Below are 21,652 nucleotides of genomic sequence, written 5' to 3' on the forward strand. Positions count from 1 at the left end.
GAGTTGCAGAGCATCCTCTCACGATCCATGGCCGAAGGGTCTTCCTTGGAACGAATAAGTTGACTTGAAATTAGTCAGCGCTTAACCATCGGGTTTTGGAAACAACTGGAGTGCCGTCACATTTGGGAAGTGCAGCGGGGTGATGAGCAGTTATATCAGTATCTTCATAGAGTCCACACAGCCTTTTTGGCGTTGCTGATTGAACTACCGGAACATGAACTAGTGTCTATCGTCCTCAAGGGAATGCTTGCGGTGGATAAACCGAATTTTATTTTTGGTAAGCAGCCTGAAACCTGGAGATAACTCCGTGATGCCGTTATAGCAGCATCCGCATTACCCTTTGAGATCCACGGACGTCGAGAGGTTGCGAGACGCGACATGGGTGTCGATTCCGGATTGCCCACATCTGTAGACATTAGTAAAAGATGTGGAAGTTCAGCTCATTTGGCACGCTCTTGTGGTCAGCCACGAGCTCCTAGAGCTTATAGATGACGCCGGGTTGTCCCACGAACCCGGCATCGAACCTTTAGGCCCTGGTATACCCGAATAATCTTCCCTTTTGCCTTATTTTTGTGCTCGGGTGGGTGGCGAGCCCATTTGCACTCTCCAGAATTCTGGCAGTTCTTTGTCATTACTGAGTCTTGAATTGTTTTTGGAATTTGGGCATCGTACTAGACTTCGTTCGGCCCCGTCCCCGGTGCAGAGATGTCAGGAGGCCAACGGCCAGGTGCCGCCTTTGCAAGGCTAGTTCAGGGGAGTGTATCAGTTGCCGATTTTTCCTTTCCTGTATTCTTAGCCTTGGCTAAGGGACTCCCTGTTAATCTAATATTGGGGTGTGGTTCCATTTATAAAACCGGACTCATCTTGGATTATTCTGGACGCGCCTTTTCCTTTAAATTTGCTTCTAGTGAGAAGTTTGGACTTTATTAGTGCGCAAAAGCTGGAGTAGGCCGAACCTTCGGGACTTTCGGCGTGGTGGTTGCTGCTAATCAATTTCATCTAGACCACCTTTCACCCAGTCGGGCATCCCAGATGCACGACATGTTCCAGTTTTTCTCAACTCCTCAGCGATAACTTGGGGGTTGCCAGCGTTCTTGAATTTCATATACGTTTGTGCGATGACACACCGTTAAGCAATCTCTTTATCGCCTCCAACCCCCGAAGGTTAAGATACTCCGGCCTAAGATATCTCAGATGCTGGAAGAGGGAGTTATCAGAGTCTCTACTTCCACTTATGCCTCTCCAATCTTTCTGGTGCCTAAGGATTAGGGTGCAATTTCAGACCAGTGGTGGATTACCGGCGTTTGAACGCCAAGGTCGTTCAAATGGTTCAAATGGCTCTGAGCACTATGCGACTTAACTTCTGAGGTCATCAGTCGCCTAGAACTTAGAACTAATTAAACCTAACTAACCTAAGGACATCACACACATCCATGCCCGAGGCAGCATTCGAACCTGCAACCGTAGCGGTCGCTCGGTTCCAGACTGTAGCGCCCAGAACCGCACGGCCACTCCGGCCGGCCGACCAAGGACGTACTCGAGTCATTACCCTTGCTCGATTTTCATAATTCTTTTACTTGGTTTACCGGGGCTAATTGGTTTACTGTTCTCGATTTGAATCAGGCATATCATCAAATACTTTTGGCTGAAGAATGTAAACGTGTCACCGCCTTTTGCATGGCTTGGAACTTCTTCGGGTTTGACAGCGTTCCCTTTGGGTTAGCCATCAGAGAGGCAGTGCTTACTCGTTTATTGGACAATATTCTTGGGGACTTGAAGTTAGTTTGTGTCTACAAGTATTTGGACGACTTGGTTATCTACAGACGTACGTTCGAGGGTCATTTGCAGCATATTCAGCAAGTTCTTTTAAGGTTATAGCAAACTGGTCTGACAGTCAAATCTAGTAAAATAACGCTGGTTAAGCGAGAGGTATCCTTCTTAGGGCATATAGTCTCCGGTCGGAGTATTCGTATTGATCAAGAGCGAACGAAAACCCTGCGGGCGTTGCCTCCTCCTGTTGATAAGCGGGGAATCGAAAAAATTTATATGCATGCAAATTATTTTAGGCGTTTTGTCCCCACTTTTGCTCAGCTGGCGGCACCCTTAAATCAGTTACGCCGTAATAGTGTGCGTTTTGAGTGGGAACCTGCCCAGGAGAGTGCCTTCGTGCATATTAAAATAGCCATAGCTAATACGCCGGTTCTTGGGGTACCGGAGTTTAGCAAAAGGTTTATTATGTAGACTGATGCCTCTAATGCCAGTATTTCAGCTGTTCTTTTACAGAAATTAGAGGGGCAGAGACAACCATAATCTTACGCGTTTCGGCAGTTAACAGATGCTGAGCTTAAGTACTCGGTCTATGAGTGCTAGGCCTTAGCCTTTTTATTTGCGTTAGAGAAGTATCGATTCTAACTCGAGCATCGGGTTTTCCAATCAAGCTTTGGGCTGGGTATTGGCGAGGCCGCGTAAGACTGGGCACATTGCAAGGTGGTCAGTGCGTATTTCAGCATATCAGTTCGAAGTTAAGCATGTTAAAGGTTCCGAAAATGTCTTGGTGGATGTCCTCGGCAAGATGTTTACTGAAGAGGTGTCTACTACTGGAGGGAAGCAGCTTGGTTGTGACAATCTTAGCTGCAGCGTATTAGGTCAATTCCCCCTTCTGTTTTAGGACGTTGCACACCATCAGGATCAGGTTCCTGTGTGGGCTAGTGTGGTGTCACCGCCAGACACCACACTTGCTAGGTGGTAGCCTTTAAATCGGCCGCGGTCCGTTAGTATACGTCGGACCCGCGTGTCGCCACTATCAGTGATTGCAGACCGAGCGCCGCCACACGGCAGGTCTAGAGAGACTTCCTAGCTCTCGCCCCAGTTGTACAGCCGACTTTGCTAGCGATGGTTCACTGACAAAATACGCTCTCATTTGCCGAGACGATAGTTAGCATAGCCTTCAGCTACGTCATTTGCTACGACCTAGCAAGGCGCCATTACCAGTTAGTATTGATGCTGTAAAACATGTACCGTCAAGAGCGATGTTCACCATTTATGGATTAAAGTTGAGTATTCCACAGCTACGTCCTTTTTTGCTAGTCTAATTTCCTTGACCTGTTCCAGACCTCACGCCAGCCTGCGTCAGCTAAAACGCGTGCCTTTCGGCTTCCTCTCAAAAACGGGTTGGCTCTCTTGCCAACCCACAACAGCTGGCATTAAGCAGCGTGTGTTGGCAGGAGAGCTCGCGCAAGAATATGAGATTAAGAGGGGACCTTTGTGCAGGAAGGTCGGCGAAGCTCGGCAGTCAAAAATCTGTTTGCCTGCTACCTTGGTTCGTCCGGTTTTCAGTTATTTTCATGATTCCTTGGTGGGTGATCATTTGGGCACTTATAAGACGCTCCAAAAGATCAAGGGGCAATTAACTTGGCCCTCCATGGACCAAGATGTTAGACAGATGGTAGCTCTGTGTCTCTTATGTAACGTAGCTAAACCCAAAAATGCCCTTCAACAAGGCTGACTGGGTTCCGAACGAGAGTCCTGTCCAATGCACAAGCTCTTCATAGATTATTTGGGGCCTTTGCCTCACACTAAAAGGAGTCGTCGATATGTATTCGTGGTAATTGATGCATTTTCTAGGTTTACTTGGCTTATTCCTAGTCGAAACCTTACCGCTACCACCCCGAGTAATCACTTGCTTAGTATTTTTAGTGTTTTCGGGCCACCTAAGCAGCTGGTTAGTGATAACGCTCCTGCGTTTCTTTCGGGCCCTTTTAAGACCTTCTGCTTCCAGAATAGTGTTAAACGTATTACCATCACCCTGTATTATCCCCAAGGGTCCTTTGCGGAACGGGTTAATCGCAATCTCGAATCCGCTTTGATTATTGACCATCAGAAAACACACAGCAAATGGGATTCCAGTCTTCCCTGGCTCAGTTTGGCTTTTAATACAGCCATTCATGAGGTCTCGCGAGTTACGCCTGCATCCTTGACTTTTTCCTACACTCTTTCAAACTTGTGGGGAATTCATGATCTTATTCCACCCCAGGTTAATCCGCAGGTCTTCAAGGAAAATTGGAACCGGGCCAGGGGTAATATACTGAGAGCTCATCATAGGCAATCCCAGTGTTACAACCGTAATCACGAAACCTTTAAGGATAGGCCCGGCGACCAAATTTATGTCCGCAATATCCATGGAAGGCAGGTGCACGGGGGCAACCTCCTCGTTTTAGGGGGCCGTGCTCTGTTATACGTGTATTAGGCCCAGTCAATCTCTTGGTTAGGGATAACAGCTCGGGCAAGCAGTATCGGGTTCACCTCAGTCTAGTTAAGTTCATGTACTTCAGGGTTGGGGTTCCCCTTCCTGGGTTAAGTTTGAAGGGGGGGGGGGGGGGGAGGTGGAGCCGTGCATGGCTCGCCGTCCCACCATGTGGCATTTTACACCCTGTTTTAATGTATTTCAATCTCACCATGCTGATTTAAATTACTGGCGTTACTGAGTTGCTGTTTTCCCTCACCGTTATCGGCGCTAGTAGCGTGCATCGATATATCCCCTCTTATAGGATCGGTCTTTGCTCGGCTGCTGTGACTTCCCGGTTGTCATCTGTCGTGGAGTGAGTCGGAACTCACGAGGAAGAGAGTTCACGGCGGCAGTTTGGGTCGTGAGTTGGGCCCTGCCATGGAGTTGCAACGGGCCTGGGGCGCAGCCTGGGCCAGCCAGTCGCTGGCTTGAAGCAGCAGTGAGCCCTGCGTGGACATCGCCAGCCCGACCGTTGCCGCCACGCATCACTTAAGCCAGGCCTGACTTTTGGTGGATTGTTGGTCGGTCGGTTCGTCCGAGGACATTTCCGTTCTGCGTAGTCGACGGGGCCGTTGACGGTCTCTGCGGAGTATGGGAGTCTGTCTGGAGCTGTCCGATTGGTACGAGCATCGTCGCACGCCGACCCAGGACGTGACGGTTCAGTGGTTTTGAGCATTACGTTGTTGGTTCTGGCGTTGCTGTTGTGGAGGTTTTCCTGTGAGCAACAACGAGTGAAGTGCTCGAGATAGCTAAAACAGGTGGAATTGATCAAATTAATTTACCCATAATCAAGTGCACCAGCGGAATTTTTTGCCTTGTGGCCGTTAGTGTTCTGGTTACCTGCCCTGGCCTCTAACGTAGTTTTTAGGCAGTGTCTTTCCTCACCTGTTGCTGCTGCACAACATGGTGTGTAGTTTTGGCAGCTCAGTTCACATACGCGTTTGTTTAGGGATAGTGATTCTTGTAATTTTTTTTTTTTTTGGGGGGGGGGGGGGCCTTGAATTCTCGTGTACTCCGTCGTAGCAAGCAAGCGGTCGGTCGGTCGGTCCGTGACTGTTCTTTGGTTGGGTTTCCACGAATTAAGTGTAGTTGGACTCATCACCTGTCTCGCCTAAGTGAACGAGGGCAGACCGATCCACTGGAGATTCCAGAGTGCCGTTCTATTAATTATCCTTTTGGCAGTGTTAACGTTGTTGTAATTTAACTGCATTTTATATTTTTAATTTAGCAAGGTTATTTGCGGGCCTTCAGGCCTGGAAACATGTTCCCAGAGTTTCCTTCAAGTCCAAACATTATTGCCCTCTGCTCTTGAAAGGTTATTGTAATTTCCTCTAAAAGATTTTACATATTATTGTGGGTCTTCCGCCGTTGGTATTGCAAAGGGAGATGTGTAAACTTACGAGGTGCCGGGCTAGCAGTGTATTTAACACTAAATTCTTCTAGAATCTTCATATTTAAATGATGCTCTAAGCCCCCCTATTCTAACGACTTTTGCTGTTGCACATGGATTAAAAAGAAATGCGAACTGACTGTAATCGACGCTGCAAGTGGAGTAGAGAAGAATTTGGCACCTGCAACAATTTAATTTGATAAATAAGTTAAATAAAGGAAAGTTTCATTAACGTAGTGAGAAATGAAAGGGTTGCTGTACCGATTAACAGAATGACAAAATGGTTCAAATGGCTCTGAGCACTATGGGACTCAACTGCTGAGGTCATTAGTCCCCTAGAACTTAGAACTAGTTAAACCTAACTAACCTAAGGACATCACAAACATCCATGCCCGAGGCAGGATTCGAACCTGCGACCGTAGTGGTCCTGCGGTTCCAGACTGCAGCGCCTTTAACCGCACGGCCACTTTGGCTGCCCTAACAGAATGACAGTTCTGTCGAAAATAACAATATGATTTATTATGACTAAACTCAAAATAATAAACAAAAGACATGAAACACTTACAATACATCAAATTGGCTCAAATTGGATACTCAAATTAATGCTGTGAAAGTGAAGTTGTCCCTAAACTAGGTTGTGACATTTATGACGAAGTGATATGTAGAGACAATTCCTTGCAACTTAAATCTTAAGAGCAACACACAGCCAGCCCAACATTAATTGCTGCTATAGTAGTGAGAACTCAGACAATGAACACCCAAGACAGAACAAAGTTAGAAAAAGACGAACAGGCGCGCTCTGCTGAGCTCTGATTATCACCTAGGAAAATCACTAATCTGCCGGTGCTGCGGACCTACATTACCAAGCTGTCTTCTTAACTGCAAGAACACGATCTGGCGTACCGGAGGCGATGGCTGGTTGCTTCGACGTCCCGTCGTCGTGGTGATGATAATGTCGCGAGTATAGCCCGAAACAAATTATCCTGGTCTGGTTGTTCCAGACTAAAGACTTCCTAGCAATACAAATGCGCCTCTGAGGGAGACCAAGAAGGCTTGCCACACAATCACTGATGGTACAGTGATTGATTTTAACAAGCTAAGTCACACAGTAACTCCGATACAGACAACTTTAGCCAAAGCTGCTCAAGACAGTCAACATAGGCCGCTTGTACGCAGAACGCTCAATTGCCAACTGTACTCGGAAAGTTACGTTGAAGTCGAAACTTCAGCAACTTCGTCAATCAGTTAATATTGAATAAAAGTATATTAGGCAGCCAACGGAAGGCAGGCTGTCCAGAGCAGCAAGAGCTCAGTCTTGTAACCTACTCTAACCGAAAGGCTAGAGTCGACTCTCACAAGAGCACCCATACAAACCGAACACAGAACATTCCCACCCCCACGACAGTGGCCATGGTTAAAAGTTCCAATCAGCAACTCGAAAACCGGCGGAAAATTCCACTCTATTGCCGAAGCACTACCTTTCCACCACTGGAGATTCTTGGCGCCAATTTCTGAGCCGATTTTGCTACGTCACGGAGCTATGGCCTGAGCAAGCCAATCACAGTTACGATTTTGTAGAAAGCGCGGGAATTTTCCCGCCAAGACTTCCTGGGAACACAAATCTTTCCTACGCCTCGCTGGTAGCCCTCCAGAAACGGTTTTCACTAAGTTTCTGCAAAGTAACGGAATCTCTAGCCCAGCCACTCCATCAGTCCCCTGTGGGCGTGTCGCCGCCGCTCTTCTGACAATGTCGGCGTCTGGGAAGCATTCACTCGACTCCCTCACACCCGTCAGCTTAACCCTTTCAAGATCAGCAGTGCGCGCCTGTCAACGGACCACCTGCGTGACGAGAGACGCTGCGTGGCAAGTCTGCGTGTGAAGGGAAAGCGACTTTTCACCACATGCAATTAGGGAGGAAGATCCAATTGCTCAGAAAAATATGAGAGGGGGCTCATGTGACCTCTCAAACTTACTGTATTGTTCTACCAATTGTTGCAATATATATTTTGTTAATTTGCAGAATTTAACCTTGTGGCCTTCAGCCATCTTGTTGCGTTTGCTTATCTCTTTCTGGGCACCTTGTGGGCCATCAGCCCTGTTGGCATCTTAAATCATCGAGGCCTTCAGTAATCATCATAGTTTATTTGGAAATTTTAAGATTTAATCCGGCGGCCGTCAGTCTCTCTGCATGCTGATCTCATTTATGTATACGATATATCATATTCGTAAATTTAACTGTGTCATGTATTTGCAAAATTGAACTTGTTGTAAAGCATCTCTTTGGGGGCCTTCATCCGTGAAGCAAATTTAATTCTTTGAAAACTGTATTTGTGAACTAAATGATAATAAATTACAATTGTGAAATGAATCCGACCGCAACTACCTTGGCCCTTGACACAATCCAAATTACCTGTTAGCCCTGCGTGATTTAGCGGGCGTTTAAACTACCTTCACGTTTTTGACACGATTTTCACTTTTAGAATGTTTTTAACACATCACAAGTCAGACACAAAATTTACGTTACAGGTTCTACATCTAACACTTTCACATTGTACAACCAACCTTTAAATTCAGGGTTAGTTTCACAGACTTTTCTATATTTTTGTTTTCGCGTCTCGCATCTACACACGCCCGCTGAGGATTTCTTGGGAAACATTTCCCCAGAAATCTACACTATTACTGTCTTCCCGTGAGTGGTTGCCGGTCCCCCATCGGGCGCCTCCCCAGGTAGAGGATCAGGGAATGCCTCCCAGATATGTGCGGTACGGGGGAAATGAAATACCGGGGGTGGACCACAACTAGCAGCGTGGGCAGCGTCTGTACTCCAGAGGAGCGGCTTCCCGACAGTGTCTGTTCTCGAGGTTAACAGCAGCTGTTTACTACAAGCGGAGGAAGGCAACGGAAAACCGCCTCCGACAATTATTCCCAAGAGAACCAAATAAGCCAAAATGACAAGGACATTTAATTCAAAATTTCCTGGTGGCATAAATAGTTTCCGAGTCGGATTTTTGGGAAATGCTGATGAGAGTAGGAACATGACTCTTCGAAACAAAGTAAGGATCGGTACCTGGAACGTACAGAGCTTATATGAATCTGGAAATTAGATGTCTTAATACAGGAAACGGGAAGATTTATGCTAAATATTCTAGGAGTGGCAAAGACATGGTGGCCAGATGCTGGAATGTGTGAGGTTCACGGAGGAACTATCTAGTATTCAGGCAACCAACACAATAGACGAAAAGCGTGGGAATAATTGTCTCTAGTAGATTTCTTCCCACACTCAGACTGAATGGCTTTAATTAAACTTAATGCCATTCCAATTGATGTCAACATCATCCAAGTACATGCGCCCACATCAGATTCAACAGAAGATGAAATTGAGGTATTCTACGAAGAGTTGAAATAACTTCTTAAGCTGGTAAAAGAACATGAGATGAATGGGTGATGTTAACTCTAGAATAGTAGAGGGAAGATTTGAAGAACTGGTCGTTCCATATGGACTAGGGATACGAAATGATCGAGGCGAACGGCTTTGTCAATTTTGTCAAGAGGAAAAGGTGAAGATAACGAACACTTGGTTTGAGCTGCCACCTGGTCGCTTGTGCATATGGAGAGCTCCAGCTGATCGCCTTGACAATATAGTACGGAATAAAATAGATTACATTCTGATTAACAAGCGCTTTGGATCCTCGGTAACGAGGGCATGCACCTATCCAGAAGCCAACGTTCCCTCAGACCATGTCCTGCTAGTAGCAGAAATAAAAATAAAAATTAAAAATGTCAAAAAACATGCACAACAGCGGAAAATAGAATACGATCGCATTAAAAATGAAGATATCAAAAACAGGGTAACCACAAAAATCAGGAAATAATTACAGATACAGTGAAACCACAACTAAAAGAAGGATCAGATATAAACAACGTACGGGAGGAAATGAAAAATATTGTGACAGATGTTGCGGAAAGTGAAGTAGATCACAAACAGAAAACACGATAGAAAAATTGAATGACAGACGAAATTTTGGTATTATTTGAAAAAAGAATAAAATATAAAAACGAAAGGAACCAGGATAAATGCAGGGACATGCAGAAATTCATAAGAAAGGAGATATGAGCAGCAACAAATAACTGGCTGACACAACAATGTAAAGAGTTGGAACGACTGCAGCAAATACATGACGACTTAAACTTACATAAGAACAGAAAGGAAACGGGTGGTATTTATCGTAAGAAAGCCTGAAAGAGAAAATAAAGATGACGAGGGTGTATCGTGTCCGCCATTACAAAAGATGATATCAGAAGAGCAATAGGAACGGCAAAAGATAGAAAAGCAGGTGGTCCAGATCAAATACCAGTCAAAATTCTGAAATTATTAGATCATAACGTCATCTCAGTTTTCCAAGAAATATTTAATCAAATTTATAATACGGGTAAATTTCCTGACAAATGGCTGTCGTACACTTCATTCCTTTGCCCTAGAAGAACAATGCAAGGACATGCGGAGACTACAGACTAATTAGCCAGATAAGCCATACCCTAAAGTATTTCTTGAGATCATTCAATATAGAATCACAGCTAAGTGAGAAAGGGGTATGGGATTTTCACTGTTTGGTTACAGACGGGGTCTAGGTGCGAGGAAAGCAGGTATTTGTTCAAATGCTACGGTCAGAGGAAGAATGTAATGCTGTGTTTCATAGGATACGAAAAAGCGTTTGACAGAGTGCAACACCATAAACTTGTACAAATTTTGAGAAGACTGGACATGGGCGGAAAAGATATTAGTTGTACAGAAAATCGGTACTGGAATCAAACTGCTGAGGTCAGAACTGGCGGGCAGTTAACAGAAGCGCAAAATATCTGTAAAGCAGTTAGACAATGGAATGTGCTCTCAGCTCTCCTCTTTAACCTTTACTCAGGACATATATTCCAGGAGGCGCTTGAAGATTGTGAGGTAGGTATAAAAGGAAATGGGGTAGGGACTAACAACATAAGATACGCAGATGACACAGTCCTAATTGCAGATAACATGAACGTTCAGCAAGATCTTCTGACTGCAGTGGGAGAACACAGCAGGAATATGGGTCTCAGTATCAACACCAAAAAGAATAATTTTATGATAGTCACTCGCAATTCAGATCAGCATCAAAATGCAGAATTAATGTATAATAATCGACCCATAGACATGGTGAACAGATTTAACTACTTGCTGACGTGGTTGTGCGAAAATTGGTCATCGGACGTGGAAATCAGATGCGGAGTAGAGAAGGCCCGCAGTGCATTCATGAAATTTAACAAAGTGTTCACTAGCGCTGACTTTGTTCTTAACCTGAGAGTTAGATTTATGAAGAGCTATGTGTGGTCAGTGCTTTTGTATGATTTTGAAAGTTGGATGTTGAAAGTTAACACTGTGAAAAAGTTGGAAGCATTCTAGATGTAGCTATATCGAAGAATACTTAAAATTCTACGGACAGCAAGAAAAACAAATCGAGAGATCTTGAGAATAGTAAAAAGAGACAGCAAACTGAACCACAATCAAACGTAAGAAAACAGCTTACTTAGGCCATGTGATACGAAATGAAAGGTATCACCTTCTTAAACTGGTAATCGAGGGGAAGACTGAGGGCAAAAGAGGAATTGCCAGGTGAAAAATGTCATGGCTCCGCAACATCAGACAGTGGGCAAGAATAAGAAACGCCGGCGAATTGATCCATGCTGGAAGAGATAGAAAAGGCTGAGAAAACGTGATCGCCAACATCCTTTGGTGGATATGCAACAGAAGAAGAAGAATATCACTGTCTTCTGTTTCCAATGACACAATTTTGCACTAAGCAACACCTTTTGAAGCACTCAGTGTCCTCACCTGAGCCAAAAAGGTCACGGTAATCATTTCCACTTACGTATGAGCACCGCGCAGACCGCAAGGCAGTCAATACGGAGAATTCCCCAGGGGATTCGTCTCTGGGAATAACCAGTTGACTTTTGCAGCTGCCGCGTAATGAAATTTGGGAATCGCACGGCTGGGCAGAATGGCATGCAAGCTTCTCGAAATTGTATTTTTGGAACTAACTGTCAAAAATTAAATAAACCGTTAAAAAGATGAAATCTCAACAATAGTAAGCGTTTCAAAAGATAGTACAATGGACGTACGATCCGAAGGGTGGATCGTATGATCGTGCACCATATCAAACTATCGTATATGTGCGATCCAATTCGTACAGTTGGCAATGCTGATGCCCACAGACCCTTCTCTCATTCCTTCCCCGCTGGAGCAAAAAATTCTATCCCCCTCCTATCCTCCATATCTTTTATAAGTAGAGCAACTGAATGGGCGATGCCAATATTGTTCTGTGCTCCACAGGGAAAGTATCATGTTTGGGATCAGGGTGTGGGTTATTTCTTATAAATAATAATAACAAATTAATTTAATTTATTATTATTCTAACCAAGCGAGTTTTGTCCCACGATATCACGTCAATTTTTCGTCGCGTCAACGTCGTGTTATGTCAATGTCACATCATGTCACATCGACGTCGTGATGCTCTCACCCAGCCACAATGCAGCATATGTAGGGTGTGGGTAAATACTTGTTATTCTAATCACGCGAATTTCGCCAGCAGAGAACAGCCACTACATCTGGGCAGAGTAATCTCATAACCAATTGCTATTCTGAGGCAATGTGTTGTAATTTACACCGATTTTTGCTAAATACCGACATCTCTATCCTAAATATGATGTTATCCAACTACCACAGCGCAATATTAACAATGAGTAAGCTCGTGCAAAGACTTTAAATGCCATTAAGATACGACACTGAAATACATAAACAAATAACCCCTCGCTATCAATATTATGAAAAGGAAAGTTGCTACTCACCATATAGCGCAGATGCTCAGTCGCAGATGGGCCTATCTGCGACTCAGCATCTGCGCTATATGGTGTGAATCCTTTTCCTAATATTGTTACATTCCTTCCTGGATTTTGCATTGTTTGACTGTAAGTCATGCCTCAGTCGTCGTCAGACTTTTTTAGCTGAACGATCGATAGTGACACTGTGGGCTGACGTCTCTGGCCGCATATGCGCTGGTCTTACTATTAACTGGTAACCTGTAAAAATTATTGTGTTGTGAGTCCTTAGCAGACGAGCTGCATCAAAGACGTGATAAGTTAGCGCCGGCACCCGGGTACTGATCGTTAAAAGTCGGCACCATTCGAAACACTTCATGTCCATGGTTCTGCGCTTCAGAACGGTGCCACTCTGAGCGACCAAGAAGTTGTGACTGTAACTGCATTATGAAGTGTTGTTTTATTGCCTATGTATGTGGATGATTAATTGATTAATAATAATAATTGCACTTACATTTAAGTGTATTATGCAGTATGAGGCACTTACTAAATGCTTTGAACGTTATGTTTCTCCTACTCATTGCGTTGTATTACAACGGCCTTTATTTGATTTCATACTCCTTGTTACAAATATGTGGTGCGTTTGAAGCGTACCTTACAGTGTCTGAGATGCGCGTCGGCGAGTACACGTTACATCCGTTCAAAAACTTAGACCGTAGCAGCGCCCGTGGTATGTCAGTACGGAAGACAAAAAATATAACATTACTCGTCTCATATCCCCTAACCCTGCAGTGATCGCGCCATTTACCGCTCTGAAAACCATGCTCTTAGGAAGTTCTAAAAGTTAGTTGATGTTTTTGTATTCGCCTGTTAGTTGTTAAATGCATATTGTTACGAAAGAAGGCTGAGAACCGTGGGCCTTACGGATTCTTGATTCGCATGCGGTCCTGCGCCCCAATTTGACGACCGCTGACCCACACTGTTGGATTCTCGCCACAGGCGAACCAAATCGAGGAGCTGACGCAACGCTAGGCCGTCCCCCCAGCAATCATAGAGAAATTTGTGTTGTTTAAACAAAGCATGGGTAATCGCTACCGACACCACTGATCTCGCTGGCAGAAAAGACGCTTCTGCTAAATCAACCATTCAGGGAGTGGCATCCAGCCCACGTTAATAACAGTAAACCAGTCGTAACCCGCCAGCGCTTACGCTGTGTAAATCTGTGGACTAAGAGCATCGGATGCCTGAAGCAGCGAAACAAAATGAAGCTCTCCGCGAAAGTAAATGAGGCTCCCGTTCTGCTCAGAAATTAATGTATTTGTAATGTACATTTTGTAAAAAAAAAAGAAGAAAAAACATGGATGTAGTCACTGACAAAAATATCAAGTATTTGTAATGAGTGTACTCTATGCTCCCGCAGTTGTAATATACACACTTAAACATACGGGGGAGATCAAGTACGCTGCAAAGAAATAATACAGAATGGAATGAGAAAATTACTTTTTATTTTATACACTGAAGAGCCAAAGAAACTGGTACGTCTGCCTAATATCGAGTAGGGCCCCTCGAGCACGCAGAAGTGCAGCAACACGACGCGGCATAGACTCGACTAATGTCTGAAGTAGTGCTGTGCACCATGAATCCCGCAGGGCTGTTCATAAATCCGTAAGACTACGAGGGGCGGGAGATCTCTTCTGAATAGCACGTTGCAAGGACTCCCAACTCAAAAGAGTGTTCCTGCAGCCACTGTTTAGCAATTCTGGATGTGTGTGGTGTCGCATTGTCCTACTGGAATTGCCCAAGTCCGTCGGAATGCACAGTGGACATGAATGGAGGCAGGTGATGAGACAGGACGCTTACCTACGTGTCACCTGTCAGAGTCGTATCTAGAATATCAGGAGTCCCATATCACTCCAACTGCAAATGTTCCACACCATAAGGAGCCTCCACCAACTTGAACAGTCCCCTGCTGACATGCACGGCCGTTGGATTAATGAGGTTGTCTCCATACACGTCCATCCGCTGGATACAGTTAGAAACGAGAATCGTCTGACTAGGTAACATGTTTCCGGTCATCAGCACTCCAATGTCAGTGTTCACGGCCCCAGGCAGGCGTAAATATTTGTGTCGTGCAGTTATCAAGGGTACACGAGTGGGCCTTCGTCTCCGAAAGCCCATATCTATGATGTTTCGTTGAATGGTTCGCACGCTGACACTTGTTGATGGCCTATCACTGAAATCAGCAACAATTTGCGGAACATTGAACAATTCTCTTCAGTGGTCGTTGGTCCCGTTCTTGCTGGATCTTTTTCCGGCCGCAGCGATATCGGAGATTTTATGTTTTATCGGATTACTGATATTCACGGTGCACTCGTGGAGTGGTCGTACGGGGAAAAATTCCCACTTCATCCCAAACTCGTAGATGCTGTGTCCCATCGCTCGTGCGCCGACTTTAACACCACTTTCAAACTCATTTAAATCTTGACAACCTGCCATTGTAGCAGCAGTAACCGATCTAAAAACTGCGCCAGACACTTGCCTGATACAGGCGTTGCCGACTACAGCGTCGTATTCTGCCTTTTTACATATCTCTGTATTTGAATACGCGTGCCTACACCAATTTCTTGGGCAGTTTATTGCCTATCTGGAAGCAAAGCTCTGACAATAATAGTATCACTTACTTTCGTAACCTTAATAAAAGACAACAGTTATTATTAATATTATTACTGTATTCCCGTGCCATTATTTTACTGAAATTCTCAATAATGTACTGAAATCCATTCAATTTGAAACTTTTCTTTCAGTTGATAGAATGTACGGATTGGCTAGTCGTTTTTGATTCATCGTAGAGCGAAGATAGCTTTTTTTTTCTTACTGATTTCAGTTTAGAAAACTTTTCTTCCAAGATGCGGGTGACACATAAATAGTCAAGAATTACTGGATTGTGAGTCATGTACTCTGAACAGCACATTGCAAGGCATTCCAGATATGCTTAGTAATGTTCATATCTGGGGAGTTTGGCGGCCAGCGGAAGTGTTTAAACTCACAAGAGTGTTCCTGGAGCCACTCTGTAGCAATTGTGGACGTGTGGGTGGGGTGTCGCATCGTTCTGCTCGAATTGCCCAAGGTCATCGGAATGCACAATGGACATGAATAGATGCAGGTGATTAGAAAAGACGCTTACGTATGTGTCACCTGTCAGAGTCGTGTCTAGACGTATCAGGGGCCCCATATCACTCCAACTGCACACACCCCACTCCATTATAGAGTCTCCACCAGCTTGTACAGTCCACTGCTGACGTGCAGGTTCCATGGATTCATGAGGCTGTCTCAATCTTTTTTTTCCCCCACGCAATTCTTGTCGATACGTAGAAGACGAGAAGAATGACTATAGCTTCTTGACATTTTCGAAACAAGTTACGCCAGAGAGACCGCATAACAATATTAAGATTTAAGGAACTTTTAGCCCAGGGACTCAATAGAGCTTTTGGACTGACTTCCTGAATTTTTCGTTGTACTCCTCCACGTACACGCGACACTGACGCGGTGTTGAAATAACCTTGAGCCTTGCACAACGCAATATACTGCCTATCTTTTTCCAGCTGTTGTTGAATATCTTTTGGCATATCTTCTACAGTCTTTCCCGACATAAAAAACAAAGAAGGATTTTCGAATTCCCACAATATTGTCTCCTAGATATATGCTTATATGACTCATTTTCACAGTTTTGCTTTTATCAGGAGTGCTGTCACACATTATTCCATAATATTTTGCCATGTTTGTATCCCTTAGCGGCTACCATCTTCATTTCGTCACCTAAGAAGTTACAAATTATAACCTAATTTTACCACAATAAGTTTTCTATTCTTTAATAGATATATCGCTCCCTTTACTGAATAAATCACCTCACAATTTCTCTGTTGTACGGATATATTTATGTTTTCTTTTGCGATTTTGGGTGTATTCAGCTGGAAATAAATGTTACAAAACGTTTTTATACGATTAGTTCCGGCATATGAAGTCTAGATGCCTCTAGTGATGATCTCGATGTCGACAGTTGGTAAAAACCGTTGCTCAAATCTAGATGGCTTTACTCTATTTCGTCTAGCTGAATTTTCATATTCATTAAATAAGTTACATAATAATTACGTACAGTCTTCGCGAAAATAGTTTTAGTTAACGAATTAACGAATCACTGTAAGTTCTATAGTGCATTTTTGCGTGTATTTTTATACTGTTCTTATAGCACAGCTGTGCAGATGACATAGATATCAAAAATGTTTCATGCAGAATAATTGCCTCTAGCAGACAACTGGTTTTAATTCTTTCAGTCAACGTTTTCAAAAAATTCTAAACATAGCCCCATTCACAATTGCCACGGCCTGATAATAAGTTTATATTTGCTGAACATAGTTGTACTTTGTTTAGCATATGATGAGAAATGGTCTGGTCCTGGAGAGTCTCCAAGTCTCGAAGCCCTCGATAACTGGAGGCCCCCCAGGTTAGGTGCCCGGGGCGAGCCTTCCACCTTCAGGCCGCCGCTATGGGCGGATTTACGGATAGTCTCTGTACGTCCATCTTTTCAGGGATGACAAACTGCCTACTGGCTTCTGTCAGAAAAATCATTAGATGAACGTCGGCCGAAGAACCCGAGACAGAAGCCAGTAGGCAGTTTGTCAACAAGTGGCCACTAAAGCCTCAACGATTTTGTATTACGCCTCTACGGGGAGAAGATTTGCAGATTGTATCGACGCCTTGACCAACGACGGAAGAAGAAAGCGCGGCTGATGTCCTCTCTCGCCTTTCTGTCACGGTGCCGAGATGAACGCGCTACACCGAAGTTCTTGAGATGTAAGCGCCTATTCACCACCGCCCAAGCACATCGTATCTACGACAGAATGGAACGACCTTTTCTTCGTGAGCGAATACATACAACACGGAGAGACTTGGCAAGAACGGATCAGGAACTACTGGACATTTTCTACCAACTAAGTAGCAGAATGCAGCGAGACGACTGGGACAAGATCGACAGCATCACTCACAGGAGCATGCAGAACGAACTCGAGCGCTGCACCGAGCGATAGAAGAAAAAGTTTGAAAGATGTCGGAAGCAGACCGACAAGGCGATTTCCGACATGTCACACACAGTGGTCAACCTCACTGAACGACAACTGACCGAAGAGGAAGTGTCTGTTCTTCAAAAAGGAGGGAATTTCGCTATCATCCCGAGAACTATACCTATGGAGGACATCATTGCCAACACCGAAGCAGCCATTCGGACCCTTCCCTGTGAAAGGCCGGAGGAAATACGCACTGAAGCAGCCAGGATACTGCGCCGAGCAAAACCACCAGCTTGCAACCTGAAGAGAGAAGAGGTACAAGCCATTAAGAATCTCAACGCCGACAAGAGTATATTGGTACTGCCTGCCGATAAGGGGAATGCGACCGTCGTAATGAAGACCGAAGATTATGAGCAAAAGATCCGAGACCTATTAGATCCGACGACGTACCGAAAACTAAGCGCAGATCCGACGCAGCGTATCACACGGAATACGAATCGATTAATCAAGGCGTCTTCTCTGCCGGCGGACATACAGAGAAACCTGCGCAACACAGAAGCCCTACCACCTCGGCTGTATGGATTACCCAAGATCCATAAGAACGACGTTCCACTGAGGCCGATCGTTAGCGCTCCTGGATCACCGACATATAAACTGGCAAAACACTTGGCCTCTCTGCTCCAGCCACACGTGGGGAAGACCGACACATACATTAAGGACTCAGGACATTTCATTGAGAAGCTGAAGAAACTGAAACTTGCACCAAACGACATCGTGGTCAGCTTTGATGTTGTTCCGTTATTTACGAAAGTGCCACTCAGTGACGCTCTGGAGCACATCGGTTCCATTTTCCCGCAAGACATCAGAAAGCTCTTCCATGCATGTCTCACCACGAGCTATTTCACGTGGAATGGCGATTTCTACGAACAGCTGGAAGGCGTCGCCATGGGTAGTCCTCTCAGTCCAGTGGTGGCCAACTTCTTCATGGAACAATTCGAAGCACAGGCACTGGACTCGGCGACTTGCAAACCTAAGGTGTGGTACAGGTACGTCGATGATACTTTCGTGGTGTGGAGCCATGGTGAAGAACAGCTCGGTGACTTCCTAAGACACTTGAACAGCCTCCATGCCAACATAACATTTACCATGGAAGTAGAAAAGGACAAGAAACTGCCATTTCTAGATGTGTTGGTCACAAGGGACGGCGAAAACCTGGGACACAGTGTGTATCGAAAACCGACACACACGGACCGATACCTGCAAAAACTGTCAAACCACCACCCGAGCCAGAAAAGAGGCATGATTAGTACGCTCGTAACGAGAGCAGGACGAATATGTGAGCCGCAACACCTCAAACGAGAAATGCAACACCTGGAAACTGTCCTGAGGAGCAATGGGTACTCCACAAATTATATTAGAAGTGTAACAGAGCCAAACACTCGGCGAAGTAAGGAACCAGAAAAAGAAATGTCGGGTACGGCCTTTCTGCACTACATTCCCAGAGTGACGGACAGAATCGGCCGTATATTGCGCAAACATGGCGTAAAGACGATTTTCAAACCGACAAGGAAGATCAAAGAGTGTCTTAGATCGGCGAAGGAGAAAAGAGACCCACTTGCAATGTCGGGAATATACCGTATACCATGCACATGCGGAAAAGTTTATGTCGGAATGATTGGACGATCCATTAACACCAGGATCAAAGAGCACAAGCGACATTGCAGGTTGGGGCAGGTGACGAAATCGGCCGTGGCGGAGCACGCACTGAATGAGAGCGACCACGTAATAAAATTCGCCGACACGGAAATTCTGGCTGTAGAGAAGCACTATCACACGCGCTTGTTCAGAGAAGCTGTGGAAATACAAAAACACGCGAACAGTTTGAACAAGAAAGAGGAAAGCCTTAACGTAAACGGATCCTGGCTTCCCGTAGTGCAGCGAACGACCGTCGCAGGTAGCAAGAGGAGAACCGCACCGGAAATGACCGCGGAGAAGCCCTCGGACGTTGGCGCGCCAGGTACATATAGTCTACGCCCGCGAGTTCGGCTCCAGTTCACCACCGGCAATGGAGGGTGAAGCTTTGACAATGCCAGCCACTCGTGCTGGTGAAACGTCAGAAAAATCATTAGATGAACGTCGGCCGAAGAACCCGAAACAGAAGCCAGTAGGCAGTTTGTCAACAAGTGGCCACGAAAGCCTCAACAATTTTGTATTTTCAGGGATGATTACGGGACTCGGCTGCTCAGTGCAGAATGTGAAGTTAAACACCTTTCAGCCGTCTAATTTCCTAAGTCTAATTTTATTGGGCTACAAGTTTCGGCGATTTATTACGCCATCTTCAGGGCCGCTGACTAATGTGTAGTAATATTCCAACCTCGGCTCCGGTCAAAGTAGGGGTCAGCATTCACAGACTGGTATCTGTAGATTTCTGCTTGCTACAACGATAATTTCATGATATTTAAAGTGATCGTTGCTTAAGTAAAGTGACCACACATCCCATTTGGAATGGGGCAGTACCATTTTTCAACCTGCGGTCCCGCTGTCCCCATGGATTTGTCGGGACGCCTCTTTATCCCGTTTTGTTAGAAAGTAGCATTTATTTTTTAATCTATATGTTATGGTTCATAATATTTAAATGTTTATCTCAGTAACTGCTGAGAACGAAAGTTATGTTATCGATGGACTAAATTCGTTACAAAAAACAAATCATCTAAACGGCCACACTGTCGACATTAACCTTTTTCCCGCGCTTCGCTTCGACAATTCGATTCCATTCCATAACTGACTCCTTGACACATGGAGTGTGATGCGCATTGTTTCGGAAGTTCCGTGAGAGATTCAAGATAGCGAAACGAAAGTGTGTGTCCACTGATGCGTTGCAAGAAAAGTAAGTACCTTAGTCCATGGGAGAGGACTTGCAGTTTATAGAGAACTTTAAATTAACTTCCGTAAATTAGGGATACGTCAACAAATACCAAGTCTTTTTACTTAATCTTTTATCGTTCGTACACATTCGTAAAGGAAACGCGGTCCGAAACTGATGTTCATTGCACCATTTGTAACACCGAGTTTTGGGTGTGTCGTGGAGGGGAGAGCGATGTTGAGCTACATGTAAATTCAAGTAAACATCAGAAGCAGAAATTGCAGGTGCGTCTTCCAGAAGTGTAACTTCATTTTTCCGGCCAAATTCAGCAGGAGACGGTGAAATGCACTTGGCTGCAATTGAAGGAGCCTGGGATTACCAAGTGGTTGGAGAAAATCATAGTTTTCGCTTAAATGATTGTGCTTCGAATTTGTTTGAACCAGTGTTCACGACCTGAAACGAGGCAGTTATCGTAGCGGGAGCGTAAAATTGTCGTAACGTACTTATTTAGCATAATGATCATAATACAAATCACCGAGTGTCAAATCTGTTTGTGTGTACTCTCTCTCTTGTAAAATATGCTACTGTTTTCGAATCAACAGAGATTTCTTTGAACTAGAATTTAATGTTTTGTGCGTGATGTATAAAACTGCTCCGTGAAAAGTTGTGCGCTGGCCCTGGTTAAGTTCCGTTGCATGGCGGCTCTTTCCAAAACACTCTGTGTCCACTCTCTTCTTTTTCCCAGTGATTCCAGCGCCAGTGACCTAACAGTTATGACACAACAATTACATTACGGAAATAAGTGTTGCATTCCTTACTATGATGTAGTTATGCACTTGCAGGCGATGGTCGCGATAATGCCTTTTCACGAATTTGTATTAGCTCAGTGTAAACCTAAACCATAACAGCTGATCGGTACGAGAGGCGCTAGGCGTATCAATCGCACGCACATTGTCGATTGGCAGCGCCGAACCTGGATTACATCAGCGTTTCCTCTCACACGTTTCTCCACACGTAGCGACAGAATATAAGACGCGACCCGTTCGCCTATGGTCCTCGGTTACGATGAATGAGTCGAGACGAAAAGGAAAAGCAAATGCCGGCGAGAGAATGGAAGGTCGAGGGGAGAAGATTTCCACCATTCTTAGGAACTGAACGCTGTTCACGGGTAGCACTAAACATTTGATGTACTTGTTCTGCGCCCTAAGTTT

The sequence above is a fragment of the Schistocerca americana genome, chromosome 8 (assembly GCF_021461395.2).
Source record: "Schistocerca americana isolate TAMUIC-IGC-003095 chromosome 8, iqSchAmer2.1, whole genome shotgun sequence".
Taxonomy (NCBI): domain Eukaryota; kingdom Metazoa; phylum Arthropoda; class Insecta; order Orthoptera; family Acrididae; genus Schistocerca; species Schistocerca americana.